The sequence below is a fragment of the Budorcas taxicolor genome, chromosome 12 (assembly GCF_023091745.1).
Source record: "Budorcas taxicolor isolate Tak-1 chromosome 12, Takin1.1, whole genome shotgun sequence".
In the NCBI taxonomy this organism is placed as follows: Eukaryota; Metazoa; Chordata; class Mammalia; order Artiodactyla; family Bovidae; genus Budorcas; species Budorcas taxicolor.
Window position 1 is genome coordinate 32,999,300 of NC_068921.1, and position 19,201 is coordinate 33,018,500.

At 45.0% G+C, this 19,201-nt stretch overlaps 1 protein-coding gene across 1 annotated transcript in view; it reads right to left on the minus strand.

Annotated features, from left to right (window-relative positions):
* The window catches only part of WASF3 (WASP family member 3), a 76,084-nt gene extending 60,183 nt beyond the window's left edge, over window positions 1-15,901 (minus strand). Inside the window, exon 1 of the mRNA XM_052649969.1 lies at window positions 15,882-15,901. The gene's annotated coding sequence lies outside the window, so the exon portion shown is untranslated. The remainder of the gene's footprint in view (window positions 1-15,881) is intronic.
* Window positions 15,902-19,201: the final 3,300 nt, after the last annotated feature.

Genomic DNA, 19,201 nt, shown 5'->3' on the forward strand with positions numbered 1-19,201 from the left:
AATTATGTTCACTGCCTAGAACTGGAAATTAAAGTCACACTTCTACTCCAAAAATAAGTGCTCCAGAGAAGCACTCTTAGCAAATATTTCTTGTGAATTATAAGACACCTTCATTTGCCACAGTCAGGGATTTTCATAGTAAATATCTTTAAAATCCTGAGTGTTTCATTTGTATTCCAGCAGAAACCATCCAGCCCTCAAGAAAAAGGACTAGGAGAAGGCTTCCCATGGCAAATAGATGGGGAAACAGTGGAAACAGTGGCTGACTTTATTTTTCTGGGCTCCAAAATCACTGTGGATGGTGATTGCAGCCATGAAATTAAAAGACACTTACTCCTTGGAAGGAAAGTTATAACCAACCTAGATAGCATATTCAAAAGCAGAGACATTACTTTGCCAACAAAGGTCTGTCTAGTCAAGACTATGGTTTCTCCAGTAGTCATGTATGGATGTGAGAGTTGGACTATAAAGAAAGCTGAATGCTGAAGAATTGATGCTTTTGACTGTGGTGTTGGAGAATACTCTTGAGAGTCCCTTGGACTGCAAGGAGATCCAACCAGTCCATCCTAAAGGAGATCAGTCCTGGGTGTTCATTGGAAGGACTGATGTTGAAGCTGAAACTCCAATACTTAGTCCACCTGATGCAAAGAGCTGACTCATTTGAAAAGGCCCCAATGCTGGGAAAGATTGAGGGCAGGAGGAGAAGGGGACGACAGAGGATGAGATGGTTGGATGGCATCACTGACTCGATGGACATGGGTTTGGGTGGACTCCAGGAGATGGTGATGGACAGGGAGGCCTGGCGTGCTGCAGTTCATGGGGTCGCAAAGAGTTGGACACGACTGAGCGACTGAACTGAACTGAACTCCCAGTCTGTTAATGTATGGGTCCCCTGTCATTCAGCCATGATGAAGTGCCTTTCTTATCATGCTCACTGGACCTCCATAATCCTGAAAAACCAAGGGTGTCTTTGCTTTGCTTTTCTGGAAGGGAGGGGAATGACAGGAGAGCACCAGAGGTATCACTTAAAAGTTAGAGATGTAAGGAATCAGGAGGCAAAGATGCATTATCTTACAGGAGGTCAGGGGCTTCCCTGGTGGTTCATCAGTAAAGAACCCGCCTGCAGTGCAGGAGACAAGGTTTGATCCCTGTGTGGGGAAGATCCCTTGGGGAAGGGAATGGCAACCCACTCCAGTATTCTTGCCTGGAGAATCCCATGGACAGAGAAGCCTGGTGGGCTACTGCAAAGAGTCAGACATGACTGAGCACATGGACCAGGAGGTCAGAGATTCACTGTCCTGAGCCCAAAATGAACTGCACTGAACTGAGTTCTCAGGACCTTTCTGAGATCTCTTTCTGGTGAGCCGTGGCTTCTGCACACCCAACCTTTCCTGGCTACTGATGGGACAGCCATCCTCCTGATGCCTGTTACTACCTGCGGAGACTGAAATGGTCCTGACACAGCTAGCTGCCCAACCACAAAGGCAAACCTGAAGAAAGCAAGAGAAGCTCCAACAGACGGTCATGGCTCTAAGAAGGGACATCCTACAGATGTGATACAGACGAGGAATGGAGAGGCGGCCCAAAGCCACAGGACAGTGTGTTCGGGGCCATTTCCCCGAAAAACTGCTCAAAGAAACAACAAAAGCAGGAAATAACAAATTCACAATTTAAAAAGCAAATACAAATATTTTTTTAATAGAATGGGCCTCCCTGGTGGCTCAGACAATAAAGAATCTGCCTGCAATGCAAGAGATATGGGTTGTATCCTTGGGTCAGGAAGATCCCCTAAGGAAGGGCATGGCAACCCACTCCAGAATTCTTGCCTGGAGAATCCCATGGACAGAGAAGCCTCGCATGCTGCTGTTCACGGGGTCGCAGTGTCGGACACAACTTAGCAACTGAACAACACAACAAAACAGCGAGAGAGGGTTAAAACATAGCCTTGGTGGTAGTGGTGGTTTAGTCACTAAGTTGTGTCCGACTCTTGCAACCCCATGGACTGCAGCCTGCCAGGTTCCTCTGTCCATGGAATTTTCCAGGCAAGAATACTGGAGTGGATTGCCATTTCCTTCTCCAGTGCATCTTTCCGACCCAGGAATCACCCGGGTCTCCTGCACTGTAGGCAGTTCAGTTCAGTTCAGTCGCTCAGTCGTGTCTGACTCTTTGTGACCCCATGAATTGCAGCACGCCAGGCCTCCCTGTTCATCACCAGCTCCCGGAGTTGACTCAGACTCACGTCCATCGTGTCAGTGATGCCATCCAGCCATCTCATCCTCTGTCGTCCCCTTCTCCTTCTGCCCCCAATCCCTCCCAGCATCAGAGTCTTTTCCAATGAGTTAACTCTTCCCATGAGGTAGCCAAAGTACTGGAGTTTCAGCTTTAGCATCATTCCCTCCAAAGAAATCCCAGGGCTGATCTCCTTCAGGATGCATTGGTTGGATCTCCTTGCAGTCCAAGGAACTCTCAAGAGTCTTCTCCAACACCACAGTTCAAAAGCATCAATTCTTCGGCGCTCAGCCTTCTTCACAGTCCAACTCTCACATCCACACATGACCACAGGAAAAACCATAGCCTTGACTAGACGGACCTTAGTTGGCAAAGTAATGTCTCTGCTTTTGAATATGCTATCTAGGTTGGTCATCGCTTTTCTTCCAAGGAGTAACTGTCTTAATTTCATGGCTGCAATCACCATCTGCAGTGATTTTGGAGCCCCCCCAAATAAAGTCTGACACTGTTTTCACTGTTTCCCCATCTATTTCCCATGAAGTGATGGGACCGGATGCCATGATCTTCGTTTTCTGAATGTTGAAATTAAAGCCAACTTTTTCACTCTCCTCTTTCACTTTCATCAAGAGGCTTTTTAATTCCTCTTCACTTTCTGCCATAAGGGTGGTGTCATCTGCATATCTGAGGTTATTGATATTTCTCCCGGCAATCTTGATTCCAGCTTGTGTTTCTTCCAGTCCAGTGTTTCTCATGATGTACTCTGCATAGAAGTTAAATAAGCAGGGTGACAATACACAGCCTTGATGTACTCCTTTTCCTATTTGGAACCAGTCTGTTGTTCCATGTCTAGTTCCAACTGTTGCTTCCTGACCTGCATACAGATTTCTCAAGAGGCAGGTCAGGTGGTCTGGTATTCCCACCTCTTTCAGAATTTTCCACAGTTTATTGTGATCCACACAGTCAAAGGCTTTGGCATAGTCAATAAAGCAGAAATAGATCTTTCTCTGCCTGCATTGCAGGTAGATTCTTTACCAACTGGGCTACAAACATAGCCTTAGGATGTAACATTTACTGTTTCTGCAACGGGGGAGAAGGAAGGACAACAGATCAAAAAGTTGTGGTCAACTCAAACCTCTCTGGGTTTACATTTATTCAACTTTCCTAAAATGTGGCTTAACTCATTACTGTTTATATCCCCAGCACTTCAGAACTTCTGGGAACTTAAATTTAAATAAAACTTGCTGAATCTTATATATTTTAGTACTTTCTTATATATTTTAGTACTTGAGATATATCAAATTTCACTCAATTCAGGAAAAGAATTCATATTCCATCCATCCAGATAAGGAAGGGTTTCTCATTTCCCCAACAAACCAATGCTTGTAAAACAAATATAATCTTTAAAAAAAAAATCTGAAATTACCAGAAATAATTTGAGGCTGACGCTAGAATTACGGAACAGAAAAAAGTCAACAAGGTGCCGAAATGTATTATATGAAATCCAACACTTCAGAAATAATATTTCAAAGCTAACTAGACCTACAAAAGCATATGAATCTAATGCTTGGCTGCTTTTATACAAAGCCCATTGAAAGGGATTCCATTCACTGAGGTTTTTTGAGATGTTCCTAATAGAAACTGCACATATTTTAAAAATACATTATGCTATAGCACTTCTGAGGGGGGAAAAAAACATGAAAGCCACCTTTTGGACACATTCATATTAATAAGAACCTATCCTAATAACTGCTCTAAAAGGAAAAACTGAAGAGGTTATTTTCAATTGCCTTGAAAATACTGGAAACCCAAAAATACACAATAAGAAGTAACTGGAAATACATGCATCTCTAATTTTCAACAGCTAAGGCTTCCGAAAGGCAGTCAATCCAGAAATCATGTTTTTCGGGCAAGATTCAGTTTCATTTTCCTCTGGGCTCATTCATTTGCTTCTGATGACCATGCATAATCAGTAGGCATGCTAACTGTTAGAATGGCGTCTCCTGCTGGAAAGGGTCATCACAAGAATATGTGCTCAGTTGTGTCCAACTCTGTACGACCCCATGGACTGCAGCCTGCCAGGCTCCTCTGTCCATGGGATTTTCCAGGTAAGAATACTGGAGTGGGTTGCTATGCCCTCCTCCAGGGGATTTTCCCGACCCAGGGACTGAACCCAAGTCTTCTGCATTGCAGGCAGATTCTTTACCGCTGAGCCACTGGGGAAGCTCCTCACAAGGGTACACACCATCTCTAAAGATCATAGTGAGGGATGGATGCAGGATGACCAGGATGCAAAGAGAGTCATGTTTTTCTTTTTTTCATTTCCCCCCAAAAGTTCAGAGACAAAAGAAAAACAGTAAATAGGTAATAATATATATGAGATTCTGTTATATCTGGAAAACAAACGAAAATACAAATGTTCCCTCATAAAGAAGAACTATTATTTTCAACCTATTTCCTATCTTTCGTATTTTGATTTAATGTTTGTCTGGAATCCACAAAACATTAAAATACTTGAATTTTACTTGCCTATTTCCAAAATTACTCAATAAAAGGGAAGCAAAAAATTATAATTAAATAATTTACTTATAATGGATCATCACCATCTTTCTCCTTCTCTAGCTTGCATATTTTATTTACTTTTGTGTTTTAATCTAGTTTCTCTCATCTTGCTGTACAACAGTTTCACAGTAAAAAGACAGTTCCAGACAACTGTCATTCTAAAATTCTATAGTCTAAAACACATTCATAGATCATTTTTCAACAGTTTTGAAGTTAAGTTCCACCTAGCTGGTAGAAGATTAACAAAACCGATACACCTTTAGACTGCCCATGAAACAAGGAGAGGAATCACAAATCGGTAGTCAGGAAGCAAAGAACAGACATTGATCACTACTAAGGATTACAAGGGACTACTCTGAAGAAGCTTCTGCCACTGAACTAGACAATTTAGATGAAAAGGGAAATTCCTAGAAACATATAAATTAACAAAACTTACTTAGAAAGAGAAAAGCTGAATAAATGGACAGCAAGTTAAGAGACTGAATTAGTAATTAAAAATCTTCCCACAGAGAAAAGCTCAGGTTGAAATGACTTCACAGGTGAATATCTAAAAAGAAATAAATACCAATCTTTCACAAATTCTGCTACAAGAACAAACACTTCCTAAGTCATTCTATGAACCAGTTTTATGCTGACACCAAACCCAGACAAAGTACCACAAGGAAACTATACATCAATACCCCTTGTGAATTAGATGCAAAAACCCTCAACAAAATATTAACAAATCAAATCTAGAAACATATAAAGAGTTACATATCATGAACAAATTGGACTTATCCCAGGAATGCAAAGTTAGCTTAACCCCACAAAATCAATTAGCACAACACGTCATATTAATACAGAGAAGGCAATGGCACCCCACGCCAGTACTCTTGCCTGGAAGATCCCATGGACGGAGGAGCCTGGTAGGCTGCAGTCCATGGGGTCGCTAGGAGTCGGACACGACTGAGCGACTTCACTTTCACTTTTCACTTTCATGCATTGGAGAAGGAAATGGCAACCCACTCCAGTGTCCTTGCCTGGAGAATCCCAGGGATGGGGGAGCCTGGTGGGCTGCCATCTCTGGGGTCGCACAGAGTCGGACACGACTGAAGCGACTTAGCAGCAGCAGCAGCAGCAGTCAATTTCATGACTATAGCATGTCATGATCCTATATGTAGAAAGTCCCAGGGAATCCACAGTGACATTGCTAAAACCAAAAGACAGGTTCTACAAAGTCACAGGACACAAACCAGCACAAAGCAACTGTGGCGCCATGAAACCAGAAGACGACTGCTTCCTGGCCAGAAAGCAATGACAAACCTAGACAGTGTGTTGAAAAGCAGAGACACTACTCTGCCAACAAAGGTCCATACAGTCAAAGCTATGATCTTCCCAGTGGTTGTGAGAATCGGACTGTATAAAAGGCAGAACACCAAAGAATTGATGACTTTGAACTGTGGTGCTGGAGAAGACTCCTGAAAGTCCCTTGGACTGCAAGAAGATCAAACCAGTCAATCTTAAGAGAGATCAACCCTGAATATTCACTGAAAGGACTGACGGTGAAGCTGAAGTTTCAGTATTTTGGTCATCTGATGTGAACAGACGACTCATTGGAAAAGTCCCAGATGTTGGGAAAGATTAAGGGCAGAAGGAGAAGAGGGTGTCAGAGGATGAGATGGCTGGAAGGCATCATCCATGCAATGAACATGAACTTGGGCAAACTCCAGGAGATGGTGAGGGACAGGGAGGCCTGGCATGCTGCAGTCCATAAAGGTCCTTTCTAATTACATTAAAAACATTTAAAACAGACTCAAATGGCCTCTTCCTTTTCTTTTTCTACGTAAATGTTTAAAATTTTTTTCTTGGAAATATTTCACATCTACAAAAAGGTTCACAGCCCCCTAAACCTACAACTTATACAGAATTACCATGAAGTAGACAAACTCAGGTAATTCACAGAGATCATGAAGCAGGGCACTGCCAGCACCCTCAGATGTGCCCTCTATGCCTGCTCAGGCGTTAATCCGTTCTCCTTCCCAAAGGGAATCACTTCCCTCACTAACACCTCTTTTTAATTTTATTTAAGTGAAATCTCGCAGTTATGAATTCTGCTGTTTAGCATCTTCTGCCCAACATTAAATGTATGAGATTATCATTGTTATTGCATGCAACATAACGTTTTCCATTTCTATCACGGAACAATATGTGAATTCACCACAATTTACTCAGTCACTCTACTGCTGATGAACATCTAGGCTGTTTCCAAACGGGCTATTACAGTAATGCTGCTGTGAACACCACCATACCTGCATCCTGGTAGGGTCAAGCATTTCTGCTGGATGTATGCACACCTAGAACAGAGATTCTAGCTCACACGGTACGTGGATAGTCAGCTTTAGTAAATAACGCCTGACGATTCTCCATATTTGTGACAGTTTGCACACCCATGGGTCAGGGATACTGGTGCCCGCTGCCCCACTGCTCTGCACACTACAGGCCTCTGTCTGGCCTTTTCCACGTGAGCCAAGCTGATGACTCTACGGTGGCATCTCAGGATTATTTCTATCTGTGCTTCCTGATTCCTAATGAACTTAAGCTTCTTTTCATGTGGTCACTGGCCATCTGTATGGCCATACCTGCACATCTGTAAAATACTTATTCAAATCTCTTACCCATTTTTCTTTCGGATCACACATCAATTCTCAAAAAGACCATACTTTCCAAACTTTCTGTATGTCATACAATCAAATGTCTACACATTTCTGGTTCTGTTTCAGGGCTTTCTATGCAGTTTCATTAATCTGTTTGCCTACGCTTGTGCCAATATTGTGCTGTCTAGAATATATGACTTTGTAAACTCTTGATATCAGATAAGTCCTGCCACCTGTTCTTATTCAAGAATGTCTTGAAATTCTTTGCTCTCTACATTTGCATAAATCCTAGAAACACATAAACACATAGCCAATTTCCACACCCCCAGATTTTTTCTGGCTATGGACTAGAGTTGAAAGGAACCATATCAATTTAGGGAGAATGGACATCTCTGTAATATTAGTCTTTCGTTCCATGAACATAGTATATTCCTTCTTCACTTACCTGTTCCTTGAATTTTCTAAATATTTTATGGTTTTCTACGTAAAGGTATTGCAAATTACTTGCAAGTTCTACTCCTGTATATTCAGATACTTACTGTTATTATAAACAGTACCTTTATTAACTCCATTTCTAATTGTTTATGGCTACAGAGAATCTAGCAAGCGGGCTAAACACACATCTTAAGTCTAATAGCTTACACATAATCTTTTGGATGTTTATACATACAAAATAGTTTTGCCTGCATGTACTAAATTTTCTCCTCTTCCAACTCTTGTATCTTTCATTTCTTTTTCTTATTTTACTGCACTGGCAAGAACCTACAACATAATGCTGAAAAATGTGATAATAACAAGCATCTGTATCTCATTTCCAATTTCAGAAGGTCACTTTTTATTATTTCGCCACCAATATGACATCTGCTGCACATTTTCTTACAGATACTCTTCCTAGTTTGCTTGAAAGTTTTTCATCACAAATAGATATTAAATTTAGTGTTTCCTGCATCTAATGGTGATTGTCTAGCTTTTTATCCTTCATTAATATGGTGATATACACTGGATTCTGAATGCTAAACCAGCACTGCCTTCTAAAATAAACACAAATAGCACATGATGTATTGTCCTTTTATAGTGACAGATCTAACTATTATTTTTTAGGATTTAGCAAGCATGTTCATGAATGAGACTGCCCTTTGATTTTTTTCCTTGTAACATCCTTGACAATGTTAGATATTAAAATTATGCTGGCCTGGCAGGTCTTCCAGGCTCAGAGGATTTTTGTCTACCTAATTCCAAATCTCCCCATTCTCCCTCCAAACCATCCATAAGAAGAGTGAAAAATCCACCTATGACCATGCCTTCCAGCATTAATAGAGAAGGAAGAATACAACGGCCTTCAAATTACTTGTAAGTAGAGGAATAAACTGAATTCCAACAGAGCTTCCAACACACACCACCTCAAGCCAAGGTGCTTCTCGTGTTGAGTCACTGACATCTTGCATTATTCAAATAAGTCCATCGCATCTAAAACAATGACCTGGGAGGCTCGAATGCCACTGACAGTACAGGTATTGTTATTTGAATTTCCGATCTTCACAGAGTTTTGATTCTCATTATTTATAACAGCTTTATTATTATGAGTATCTCCTATAAGTTAATTCAAGCCTTTATGTAATGGGAGAACAAGAGAGATACACCCCCACTGTTTCTGTTCAATAAAATCAAGTATCCCAATAAGTATTTGGAGAGAGTACACATTCCATTTAAACAAAACTGTACTTGGAATTTTCACGTATACACAGTGGATCTAAGTTATTTCTGTGTCCAAAAAAAAAGAAAAAAAATGCTGAGTAAATATTAAAATACAGGGCAATATCATTTGTTTCAAATGAAATTTGACAATCATTAGCAACCAAATAGCTGAAGAAATAAAGCCACAAACTTCCAAACTGTGTAGCAGGAAATAGTGGCCACAGATGTGGCTTAAAAGAAATTCTCTTCTAAACCCTTTAATGCCTAATCCCTAATACAATTCTTTCAAATGATGCCTTAAGGTTTTGTCAGGTCCATAATTTTTTTTTTTTGGAGGAATAGAATGTCCAGGATGTTCCTGGACATCCTGGAAATGGAAGAAGTTTTTAACTAACCAATGTGATTGCAATGGACAAACAGTGCAGAAGATATGCATTTTTAATTAGGCTCAGGTAGGGACTTCACTAAGGTTGACAAGCCTGTAACCATTCAAAATTACAATGCCAATTTGTATAAAGAAGGAATATTTTAATAATCTTCCTCCCTGGGATATCTCAAAGAACAATTTCCACTTCAGTCAAGCCTTTGGAAACAAAGCTGTTTGCCGTGTGTAATTGAAATCCGAAGACAGGTGACTGGGGAGTTTGGGGGATTCTGTGTATTGCTGTTTTTTAAATCAATAATCAAGGTCGTTAACTCTATAAAGGGTGTACAAAAATGGGAGACAAATCCTATAGAAAACCAAGAACGAAGATATGTTCTAAATCTACAGGTTGGTTATAAAACAAATTAGTTTTCTATTACTACTGAAATAGATGAATGTCTTATATTAGAAAATTACAATCATGGCACCAAAGTTAAGATGTTACTTTGCAGGAATGGAAGGTGACTCTGTGGCTCCCTTTCCAGGCTACGGACAGCCGCTCACAGGACGAGACCAATAGGAGCACATGCTGCTTCGTCTCCCTCCTTGCAATTTCCTGGTTAATGCCATCCCACTTTGGACTGGACGCTTGGCTCTCTGTTTAGGCACTATTCCTTCCAGGCACCACAAGGAGTAATGTAAATCCCTGAGCCTCTCCAGAAGCATTCATTCTAGCCTGAGGAAAGAGTTACAATGTCAGGCCAAAGCGGAAATCTGCCCAGGTAATTCCCTAACCCAGCACTACATAAAGGAACAGGTGAAAACCGAAAACCACGGTGTCATATACAATTTGGAGATGCTGAAAGAAAATAAGTGTGATGCCTGCAGGACAAAATGACTCCAATCAAGTTTTTAAATTACACAGTAGGGGTAGTGCTCTGCTTAGGTCATGAATCAAAACTTATGACATTCAGTCAATGAAAAAATATTTGTTGAGGCTCTTCTATGTGCAAGGAATACACTATTTCATTCATTTAGTGGATAAAATATGGCCACATGGGCTCTGGTTCACAGTCAGTCACATCCATACCTTTACACTGCCAACAGAATTTCACTGAACTGTTGACAAGCACAAAGCGGGGACCGGCACTCAGGGAGAGGATGGTAGGAGATGAACTAAAATGGAACTGTTGCCGTAGATAATAAAATCTTTGGATTGGGACTTCCGTCGTGGTCCAGTGGCAAAGACTCCGTGCTCCCGATGCAGCGGGCTAGGTTCAAGCCCTGGTCAGGGAACTAGATCCCATACGCCACAACTAAAGACTCCACCTGGCCACAACAAATATCAAAGACCCTACATGCTGCAACTAAGACCCAGGACAGCCAAAATAATAAAAATAAACATTAAAAAAAAAAAAACTTTGGATAGTACTGGAACACAACTTTTAATGTCCAATACTGTCAGAAGTACTCAGAGACCAAAGGTCAAGTTGGCTGGTGGAAGACAAATGAGTGTTACCCCTTTGAGCTAAGGCTATGAGCTATCGAGGTCTTTACCTGAGGGCATCTGACAAAGCCAGACACATCTACCAAGACAGGTACCACCTGTCCGGTTCCTGCCCATCAGGAGTTTATAGATGATGAATAAAACAATTAACCCTCTGCCTCACCTCTCCGGCTTTAGAGGACAGGAGTTTGGCTGTATCAATCCTGTCACTGCCAGTAACTATCATGATACATGGTAGGCACCCAAACACAAGGGGACCTCCTGAATAGAACCAGAAAGCAAAGACTAAAAGAAAGAAATTAAAATAAACAAAACACTGAAAAGGTTCAAGAAGATGGAACACAACTGAAAACATCTTGACATCAATTTCAAGACCATTGTTCCAGAAGGTCAGAGGACACCCCAACAACAGGCATAAGAGGGGAAAAAAAATCTCATTTGTAAAAAGTCTGAGAAATGATCCCAGATGCTGAGCTCAGAATCAAGGCTCAGAGGCTCTAGCAGACCTGAAAAAGTGAGAAAATACCCTGGGGTGTTTGGGATATTTAAAATTTTTTAAAAATAAAAAGTCAACAGAGGTGAAGAAGAGCTAACCTCAGAGACAAGAGGCATGGTCCAGGGAAAAAAACAGATCAGGGTGACTCCAAAGATCCGGAGTGAAATCTGAGTATGGAGAATATTCTAATCCAAGGACATCTATTAAGTTAAGGGGGAGGGGCTCTGATTGGAAACAAACAAGACTGGCCTTGAGGTCAGTGGGCAGGGAAGCACCGCCAGGAAAGGGCAGCCAGAGAGAGGACGTCACAATGTGACCCTCCGAGGACACCAGGACCCGGGAAAATGACAAGGCTGTGCATACAAATACCCACCCTTAGAAGAACCATCTGCTGTAGGAAAAGCGTGCCTTAAGAGGAAAACAGCATCTTAAGACTGCTTTTAACAAGAGAAACTTCTGACAGTATTGGACCTTAAAAGCTGTGCTACAGTGCAATCCAAAGTTTTTTTTAATATTTATTTTTATTTATTTATTTTGGCTGCGCCGGGTCTTAGTTGCAGCATGTAGGGTCTTTGATCTCTGTTGTGGCAGGCATAGTCTTTAGTTGCAGTATGTGGGTTCTAGTTCCTCGACCAGGAATTAAACCTGAGGCCCTGCACTAGGAGCACGGAGTCTTAGCCACTGGACCAGCACGGAAGTCCCAATCCAAAGATTTCACTATCTACTGCAACAGTTCCATTTTAGTTCATTTCATAATAACCCTCTCCCCGAGTGCCGGTCCCCGTTTTGTACTTGTCACAAAACACAAAACTCACCCTGCACTAGGGTTCCTCTCTAAGCAAAGGCCCTTCTCTCACCTTCAAAATCTAGCCTTCCCTGACTGGCTTCACCCCCTTAGCTCCATCACCCCCCAATCCACAGCAGTGAGGCTCCCTTGAGATGCCTCCTGCCAAAATTAGTAATTACATCCTAGGGCTAAATCCAACAGAAACCTTGAAACCACCATCCAACGGCATGTCTGTCTAGCACCTTCTGCCCCTTGGTCCTTCAATATGCTCAAAGCCCTCCAGTGAAAAAGAAGTAACTGCCCCCCTTCGCCTACCCTCCTCCATCACCCTTCAGCACCACACCCTGGCCCCCGCTTACAAGGAAGCCCACTCACAACCAGCGGTCTCGCTCCTGTTCCCGTCACTGTGCCATCACGACCATCACCTCTGTGATGACCTGGCTGCTATCATCCCCCCGAATGACGCTGCACTGTATCATGGTTTCCCAGACACCGCACATGTCCCCAACTCCCATTCTTTCAGTCTCGACGTGGCAGCCTGCCTTTTAAATACGAGAACCCCATAGAGTTCATTCTCCTCGCTTCTCTTCTCACTCTACACATGCTTCCTGAATAACCCGATCTACTCCACAGCCTCCGCTGTTAACAAAGGCAGAGGTTCCAGAACTTTCTCTGCTCACTGAACCCTCTTGACTGCAACCAGAAAATGGCCAGGGAGTAATGAAACCTTTCGCTACATGCAAGTAACAAGTATCTACTAGCAACTTAGTACCCATTTGAAAACAGTGCACTTCTATTGAGAGAAAACGGGTATTTTACTTCACTGTTAAATAAACCATGAACAGCCCACATGCCTGTGTGGAACACCTCACAATTTCTCACACCTGGAGTCAGACTGGATACCACTCCCCCAATACCTTCCCTAGCAAGCAGGAAGTCACAGCTTTGCAAAGACACCATCAGAAGGAATTTGGTAGAAACCCTGGTGGAAGCTGTCCCTGGGTGCTCAGGGAGGACAGGTGTTTGCACCGCTGAGGGTCCTTCAACAATTTAATCCCCACAGTCTCCCTGCGAGTTCACTGTGGCAAGCAGTTTGGGAGCCAGTGCTGAGAACTCTCGAGTGTGTGTCTCCTAGTCCAGACACCTCCCAATATCCGGATCCCAGTGCAGCCACTGACCGATGCGCCCTGCAGGCACCTTGAACTTGACAAGGTCAGCATCTTCCCCCAAGGGAATGGTTGCTATTCCCTGACCTGGTGTCTAGGGACAGCAGAGACCCACCAACCAACACCCTGCATGGCCCTGTCCCCTCCCTCTCCCAACACACACACCACCGTGTCGTACTCCTCAACCGCCCCTCCCTCCAGCCTTGCCCCGCTGCCCGTTCTCCAAGGACACACCTGACCATGGAGAAGGAAACAGGACAGGACCAGGGCGCCAGTAAGAGGAGAGGAGACTGCAGACTTTCCACTCCACTGATCTCTAGAGTGATGTTACATTTATTATACAATATGCATTATTTATGCCCTGCTGGTCTACGATATTCCAGTATTACCTACCTAAAATGAGTTGGGGGTAAAGAACCAGCCCTGAAGAGGAATGCAGAGGTCCAAATGCCAAGAGGATTTGGAAAAACCAGGTGCTGAGAAACAAGGATGGAAAAGAGAAGTTGAGCATTTGTGGTCTGTCCAGCCATGTGGAGGTGCTCCCAAGAAAATATAAGGAATGACAGTCACCTATGCCTGGAAAACACAATCTCAAATAGCTATCCTTCCGAGACAGTTCTGGGCACTCTGAAAGATCATCAGCAGTGGCCCAGGAGCTCAGATAACTCTGAACACTTGAAACAGGCAACTGTTTCAATCAAAATGTTCCAATAACCAAAAAGTTCCTTGTCACATGCAGGTCCCCACAGGAAGAAGGGTAAAGCCCACCTACAAGGGCACACTTGTAGAAGAGGGATGCGCACACTTAAGAGGAGGGACGTGCTAATGCTGGCAGGACTGCTCAGCAAAGTGTGTTTTTCTACCTTTATATTCAGAATTTGTAAAAACAGTGTAGAACATCATTGACTATTTGGTCAATAAATCTGAGACAGACAGAGAAAACGATGCTATAATGCAACTTCAGGTCAGCAACCAGAAGGGCAGGAACAATTTTTATAAGTAGATAGTTCTAGAACAAGCTTTTCACTGTGGTAAGAAAACAGAGACTACAGGTCAGATGGTAACTACATAAAGCCAACCAAACTTTCCAACCTAGTGAGCTCGAAACGTCTGAAAAGACACAACTCTCATGAATATAAATTAAGAAGGTCTTTAAAAATGAAGAAAAATGAGTCTGACTGTGGCTGTTCTTAGAAAGGAGCCCAGACACACAATGAGAGCTGCCTATGGGAAAGACCAGGCCGGCTTCCTTTTGTTTAACCTCTCCAGCAGATAAAAAGAACTAGCTTTCAAGAACCTCCGCATTGTTTCACGGCTAGAAAAGGAAAGTTGGGTGAAGCAGATACAAAAAGAAGCAACCAACCTTCAACGGAATTTGCCCTAGAGGCAAAAGAAATCTAAGTCAATTATAACACTTTGAACCTAATTTCGATAAAGAAGCAGACATTTTCAACTTTTGGGAAACCTCATTTTTTTTTTTTAAGATGCAAAACACTTCTAATGGCTGGCTCCTCCCCTTAAAAAAATGTGGATTCCAGTTCTTAAGTTAGTATCTCCTGCCCCACGAGACACTTGATTTGAAGCACTTCAAAAGCTAAAGCAGACCTTTTAAAGTGTCAGCTTTTAAAAACTTAGTAATTATTGCTAGTAGTGACTGGGTATTTAAAATTCACCCCCAAATGAGAAAGAATTCCTATTCCGCCCAATAGCAGCTAAGAAATGAGATGTTCCATTCATCCCTTAAGCCCACGGCTGAGTTTCTTAATAATTAAGAACTCTGCTCTCCACCAGGGAACTCTCCCTTGCAGAGACTGAACCAAGAAGAAATCGCCATTGCCCGTGAGCCGGCACACCGAGAGAGGCAAAGGCTTTCCCCCCCGGCCGAAGCCCCGGGCCCCGCCGGGAGAGTCTCCCCGGAGGACGCATCCCTGCCCAGCGACCCCGCAGCCCCGCGGCCCCGCAGCGCGCCGCTCGTGGGCTGCCGACCCCTTCCCGGAGCCCAGCCCGAAGGCCAAGGCCGGGACCCTGACCTCGGGTTCCCGCAGCACAGGGGGAGGGCCGAGCCGAGCGGAGAGGGCCGGACCGCGGGCGGCGGGCACGCGGGGACGGGGCCAAGATGCGGCGAGGGCGCGCGCAGCCCGGAGGGACGCGAGGTTCCCGGGCGCTGGGCAGCCCCGCGCTCCTGTGTGCGGCGCGGGCCGAGGCCCGGGCGCCCGCCCTGCGGCCGGGAAGCGCGTACCGGGGCCAAGGGCCGCAGAGCGACCGCGGGAAGTCGGCGGGGAGGATGCGCCGGGCCGCACTGGGCCCCGCCAATCGCCCAGGCGCCCGGGCGATGCAGCAAGTTCACTTGGCCGCGGGGCTGCGGGGGCCCGCCTCCGCCCGGCCCGGAGCCGGCAGGGATCGAGGCCGGGGACAGACAGCCGGCCGGCCGCAGCGCGCACTCACCGGTCCGCGCCCCCAGCTCCATGGTCCCGCCGCCGCCGCCCCGCACCTCCCGCGCCGCCCCGCGCCGCCCCGCACCGCCCCGCGCGCAGCGGCGCCGGCGACGCCGCCTCCGGCCCGGCCACGGCCGCGGCCACGCCCCCTCCCTGCGGGGGGCCCGGCGGAGCGGGGTGGGGCCCGGCGTCGGCTCCACCAACCAGAGCCCGCTCACCGGCCGCGGCTCTTGGATTGGCGGGCGCCTCGGCCAATGGGGGCGCGGCAGGAGCGCGGCGTGTCTGCGCCGAGGGGAGGGGCATTGCGGAGGAGGTGGCTCTCAGCCTTGGTCCTCCGCCCCGAGCTTGGGGATGAGGCTCTGACCTGAGTCCTTCCCGCTGTGGGGTGGACAGGTGAGGACGCTTCGGACAGAGTTTAGTGTGGGGGCCGCGCATCCTTTCCGCTTATGATGGGCGCACTGCAGTCCCTTCGGGTGTCCTCCCCTACCCGAACCTTGTCGGGCTTGGAGGGATCTTGCAGACAGAGATGCATGTACCTGCGTGCTGCAGAGTTGAGGGCTGCCCGCCCTGAGAGGATTAGAGCCGTGCCCGCGGTTGGTCTTATGCCCTTCTCAAATCCTTTACCGGCCTCCCTGCAGAGCCTTCTCATCTCCCTCTGCAGATGTTTTCCCTTCTTATTCCCCCAACTCCAGTCTCCCTCTTTCCAAATGTGAGAGAATCCACAGTATCTATTAAACGCGGGGTACTCAGCCAAGCCCCCTGGCAGTGGGACTTAATGACTTAGGGGTAAACCTAAGGAAAGGAAAGGAAAGAAGAGGGGAGGAAAAGGGAGGAAAGAAAGACAAAGAGAGAGAGAGAGCCAATTATGTTCTCCCAGGTCTTGAAGGATGTGTGGATCATAACAAACAGTGGAAGACTCTTAAAGAGATGGGAATATCAGACCGTCTTACCTGCCTCCTGAGAAACCTGTGTGCCGGTCAAGAAGCAATAGTTAAAACCTTGTATGGAACAACTGACTCAGAAAGGAGTATGATAGACTGTTTATTGTCACCCTGTTTTTTAACTTATGCACTGAGCACATCATGAGAAATGCAGGGCTGGATGAGTTAAAAGATGGAATCAAGCTCGCAGGGAGAGAGAGCAACAACTTCAGATATATGGATGATACCACTCTAATGGCAGAAAGCGAAAGGAACTAAAGAACCTCTTGATGAGGGTGAAGGAAACTGAAAAAGGAGGCTTAAAACTAAATATTAAAAAAACTAAGCTCGTAGCAACTGGCCCCATCATTTCATGGCAAATAAAAGGGGGAAAGGTGGAAGCAGTGACAGATTTCCTCTGCTTGGGCTCTAAAACCACTGTGGATGGTGGCTGCAGCCATGAAATTAGAAGACGATTGCTTCTTGGCAGGAAAGCTATGACAAACCTAGACAGTGTGTTAAAAAGCAAAGACATCACTTTGCCGACAGAAGTCCCTATAGTCAAGGCTATGGTCTTTCAGGTAGTCACATACAGCTGTGAGAGCTGGACCATAAAGAAGGCAGAGCGCCAAAGAATTGATGCTTTTGAACTGTGGTGCTGGAGAAGACTCTTGAGAGTCCCTGGACAGCAAGGAGATCAAACCAGTCAATTTTAAAAGAAATCAACCCTGAATACTCATCGTTAAGGGGAACTTCAGCTGAAGCTCAAGCTCCAATACTTGGGCCACCTGATGCAAAGAGCTGACTCATTGGAAAAGACCCTGATGCTGGGGAAGATTGAAGGCAGGAGGAGAACAGGGCGACAGAGGATGGGATGGTTGGATGGCAGTACCAATGCAATGGACATGAACTTGGGCAAAATCCAGGAGATGGTAGAGGACAGGGTGGCCTGGGAGAAGGAAATGGCAACTCACTCCAGTATTCTTGCCTGGAGAATCCTGTGGATGGAGGAGCCTGGTGGGCTGCTGTCCATGAAGTCTGACAGAGTCAGACACAACTGAAGCGACTTGGCATGCATGCATGCATTGGAGAAGGAAATGGCAACCCACTCCAGTATTCTTGCCTGGAGAATCCCAGGGACAGAGGAGCCTGGTGCACTGCCGTCTATGGGATCGCACAGAGTCGGACACGACTGAAGCGACTTAGCAGCAGCAGCAGCAGGGAAGCCTGGCGTTGATACAGCCCATGGGGTTGCAAAGACCCAGACATGACCTGGCAACTGAACAACAGCTTTATTCTTTTGATTTACCAGTAAGATCACTAAATCCCAAGTTCAAATCCCAGTAAAGAGTTCTAGAAAAACTAACTCAGGTTGTCTTTACAGACATGTGGTAACTACCCACATCTCATCTTGCTGGTAACAGCAACTACATGCTAAGAAAAATGCATAATAGTTGATAACAATTTTAGCAATGTTTGCAGCACTGGAAATGCAGAAGAAAAAGCATGCACCCCTCTTTATGTGTAATCTATTAACCTACATTACTTCCAAAGGAAGGGTTTTTGAAGCTCCGTTTTAAGGTGACGTATATTTAGTTTCCATATCATGGCAACATGAAATATTCTGGTCATTCATAAGGTAAACAGGATATTAGTGAATTATCACAGTGCTCTGTATTTGAAGTATTAATACCCGAGTGATAAATTTCTGCTCAATTCAAAGCTGAATTGGCATTCAAGTTAAAATGTTTTTTCTTCATTCTGTCTTCACTTACACAGGGGAGTAGCTTCCATGTCTATATTTAGGTCATTGATTTAGAATTCAAAAACATGAAGGCATAGATTACCCAGAGTGTGTTTTCGGGGCTGCTAATCGCATTTGCCTTTCTCCTCCTGGCTTCAGTGACCACCCCCCACCACCGTATATAAAGTGCTGCTACACTTAATTTACACCTTCTCTTAGCCCTTAATTATCGAAGAATTGATGCTTTTGAACTGTGCTGTTGGAGAAGACTCTTGAGAGTCCCTTGGACTACAAGGAGATCCAACCAGTCCATTCTGAAGGAGATCAACCCTGGGATTTCTTTGGAAGGAATGATGCTAAAGCTGAAACTCCAGTACTTTGGCCACCTCATGCGAAGAGTTGACTCATTGGAAAAGACTCTGATGCTGGGAGGGATTGGGGGCAGGAGGAGAAGGGGACGACAGAGGATGAGATGGCTGGATGGCATCACAGACTCGATGGATGTGAGTCTGAGTGAACTCTGGGAGTTGGTGATGGACAGGGAGGCCTGGCGTGCTGCGATTCATGGGGTGGCAAAGAGTTGGACACGACTGAGTGACTGAACTGAACTGAACTGATATGTGCAGGGTTGTCTCCTCGAAGTTGGTCTGATCTCACATTAGATGG